Below are 3,807 nucleotides of genomic sequence, written 5' to 3' on the forward strand. Positions count from 1 at the left end.
GCTGATAAGTGGGGCTGAGCGCTCCCGCCCCACGGCACGCAGCGGATGTCTTGCCTGGCGTGGTCCCCTCCCGAGCCGCGACGTGGCCGAGGACTGCCGCCGAGACGTCACAGCTGCGCGAGTCCCCAGGGAGGCAGCGAGCGCTGAGCCAAGCGCCTGCCGAGAACAGACAAAACACAACCCCCAGTATTTGTTCTGAAACCTGCCCAGAATTGCTTTGGCCTCGATGAGACTGGAGGATTATTTTCCTTAAGTATTTTTAAACCTGGAGCCTGGCAAGTACCGGAGGGCTGGGATTTCCTGGCCTGAGCCCATAGGTCGTGGGCGGCAAGGAGCCTGCTCCTGCCACTCTACCTGGGAAGCTCTGGTGGCCCCGTTCGGTGCGCGGCTGAACGTGACAACCAAGCTGGCAAGCGCTTGGGAAGGAACCACCTGCAGAGCGGGCCATGCGTGCCATCCCGGGGGTCCGTGTGTGCAGCCCCCCGGGGGCTGAGCACCCATCCATCCTCCTCAGAGGCACGGAGCCCTCTCCCTCTGCCGGGCCGGCACCGGCGCAGAGCCCCGTGCCACAGGCACTGCCCAGCCTGGGCTGCTTCGTGTCTGCGCGACCCTCAGGAAGGAAGGGCAGAAGCTGCAGGGAGGAGGTCAGGGACGTGCTCACTTTCTCGTGCAGCAGTAAGGGGATGCAGAGCCCGCGGGTGAGCTCCCGATGGATCAGACTGGGTGCCCAAGCGGGAGAACCTCTGGAGCCACATTCATGTTCTGTGGAGTGAACGTGACCCGGCTCGTGAGGTTGGCACAGCCACAACGCTGGGGCCGTGGGGAGGCAGAGGGGACATCGGTCCGTGTGTCTGTTCCGCCGCAGCCCTGCCCAGGCGCCCCGGCCCAGCACCCTGCAGAGCCTCTCGCCCACAGGGATGGCAGCAGCGTGGACCATCCAGCTCCGCTCTCCCTCTCCGGGCTGGCAGTGGCTGGAGAGAAGGCCTGGCTCAATACCTCAAAGTTCCCCTGAAATAATCCCCCAGAGCCCATTGGGTGGCAAAAAGGGAGAGAAAGGCGGCACCTGTGGCAGGCAGAGCCAGCAATGCCCTGGCCGGGGCGGCCGCCTGCCCTTCTCGGCAGGCACGGCTTCCCTGGCGGTGCTGCACCCAGAGGTGCCCAGGGCACGCTGGCACCGAGCGCACTGTGCTCCGTGTCCCTGAGATCACCGGGGATGGGGGAGAGCAGAGCACAGCTCGGAGGAGTTGTCTAAACATGCTGCCATTCACCCACAGCCCCCGCGGGCTGCGCGGAGGTGGGCAGGGGGGAAAGGAAAGGGAACGCAGAGCTCTGCGCACTGGGAGAGTCTTCCTGGCTGAGTCTGTCGGTGCTGCTGTCCCCATCGTTCCCGCGCTGGCAGGACCTGGCAGCAGGACGGCCGCAGTTTGGTCCCATTCAGCGCTGGTGAGCACACGACCTATTGTGTGCACGTGTAAATACACATTTGGGCTGCTTGTTCCAAAACCCGACTTGTTCCGTTCCCAAAGAGCCAGCACTGACAATGTCAGGAAAGCCTCCATCCCCCCGGCTTTGTTCGACCGTGCCTGTTTGGAGGAAAGAGTTCCCGGAGAGGAGCTCGCGGCTGCTGTGTGCCCCGGCACAGGCTCGCTGTTGGCGAGGAGCAGCCCCGGGTTGGGGGCAGCGGGGGGGACCCCGTGTGCTCTGCTTCCTTCCAGGGCCCATCTCAGCCACGTTCCCGGCCCACGGAAGGCAGGAACCGGAGCAGTGCCCACGGCCGGCTGAGCCGGGAGAGGAGGCGATGGGGCCCCGGGCACTGGCTGGAGCCTGTCCCAAAGGCTCGCTTGGAGCCGGCTCCTTCTGAAGTGGGTCAAGTCCCTTCCCTGCACAAACACGGGCCTAAGTCCGGCACCACCAAAGTACACTGAAAGCTGGAGGCCGTCCTGGCCCCAGGACAGGCTTTGCCTTTTGTTGCCGCGGGGGCCGGGATCTCATGCCCTGCGGGCACGGGGGCCGGGGCGAGATGCAGGGGGCTCTTGATGCTTCGCCAGGGATCTGCCCGCTGCAGCGCCCGCACCTCCGCCCACCTCTGCCCCGCCGGGACGCGCTGTCCGCTCTGCCCGTCCCACTCCCCCGTCTCCTCCTCACCCGCAGCCCCCTCACAAAGCGCCGTTGGTGCTGCCTCGTGGCCGGCAGCACAGCCGGGCTGCGGGAGACGGTGCCGTCCGTAGCGGTGAGCAGCAGGAGACTGTTGTGGGGGAGAAAACACTTTTAAAGACCCCAAGCGCTGCCTTCTGAGTCCTCGTTACCAGGGGTAAGGCTTGCGTAAATACTGCAAGGCGTCCGTCAAAACTAGTTCTCTCTGGCAAATTCAGTTCTGCTTTCTTCACGTGCTTTTTGTGTGGTTTACACAAACTCTGGTGGCTGCGCTGTACAGGCAGGAGAAGTTGCATAAAGCAATTTAATGAGTCTTACATGCAAGCCAGAACTGCTTCCTCACCCGGGCAGGTGCCCCGTGAAATGTCTTTTGACCTACCTACCCTCCACGGCGGCACAACAGCCCCTGGCATCGACGCCGGCACAGGCGCAGGGCGCGCACTCTGTCTCCAAAGAGCCTCAGAAGAAAATCTTTGCAACCACAGTTACCATCTAAACAAATCCCAGATCTTCCATAAACAGAGAACGGGGTTAAACGTGCCTAATAAGCTGCTCATCCTGAATTATCATCTCTACTCTAATAATAGCTGATAACTTGGTCTTTTGTGGGACAACAAACATTTCTGTTATCCCGAAGCCCAACTTTGGGATAAATAAAGCCAGCCCTTGTTTCTAAGCAGAAGGTCGTGCTCCATCTTAGGATAAAGGCGCTGAAAAAAAATCTTTCCCCGATTCACAGGCTTAAAAGAACAAAATGTATGGAGTGATACAAAATGTCAGAGAAAATTAGAGTAGAAGCAGCTAAAGGCGAGTGAAACATGCTGGCATCAGGCTCCCTTCACATGTGTGTTTAGCAGATAATTTGTTATCATCCCAGTCCAAAGTTAACCTGATGGAAAGCTGCTGTGGGAGAGTTGGCTGCATCTGCAATGTTTCAGATTTCAGAGTTTCAGCTGGACGCAAACAAACCAAAAAATGCTATAAAAGCTTGTTTTTGATTAAACCTGTTGCTGCTGGGTACAAATACTTATTTTCTGGGTGGAAGTTCATTGGGGCACAAGCACCAAAGATCATTAATCCCCGGTAAAACACAGACTTTGTGCCCAGTGCCGCGGCTCAGATGGCAGCAGCTCTTGCAGGGACGGGCAATGCTGCCTCGCTGGTTCCGCTTCCCCATCCCAAACCGGAGGGACGAGGGAGGAGGAAGAGGAGGAGAAAAAGGAGGAGGAGGAGGAGGAGGGGGTTTCCTACCACCCTCCGGCAGCGCTGGGGCCAGGGGAATCCTGGCAGTGGTCCCCATGGGCTGGGGACTCCACGCTGGCTGGGCGGCCGCCTCCCCTCCCGGCAGTGCCCCCGAGCCCCCCGTGCGGCTCCGGGTGCCCCAGCGCAGGGCCGTCTCCATCATCTCCATCTCCGTGGGCTGCAGGGACATGACAGGAAGCTGCGGTCACGGCTGTTTTTCTGCCTTGGCTCTCCTGCTATTCCTGCACACCTCGGGGGGGTGAGACATGTTTTCACCACCTCAGAGACGGGATTCGCCTCTGTTACTCCTCGGAAAAGCGGCTGCTGTGTTGCAGGGAGCTGAGGGGGCGGAGGGGGAGACGCATGGTCTGGGCTCACAGGAGACATTTGTCGTGGGGCCAGCGGCAGCCG

This window comes from Charadrius vociferus, unplaced genomic scaffold (genome assembly GCF_000708025.1).
Source record: "Charadrius vociferus isolate BGI_N301 unplaced genomic scaffold, ASM70802v2 scaffold1077, whole genome shotgun sequence".
In the NCBI taxonomy this organism is placed as follows: domain Eukaryota; kingdom Metazoa; phylum Chordata; class Aves; order Charadriiformes; family Charadriidae; genus Charadrius; species Charadrius vociferus.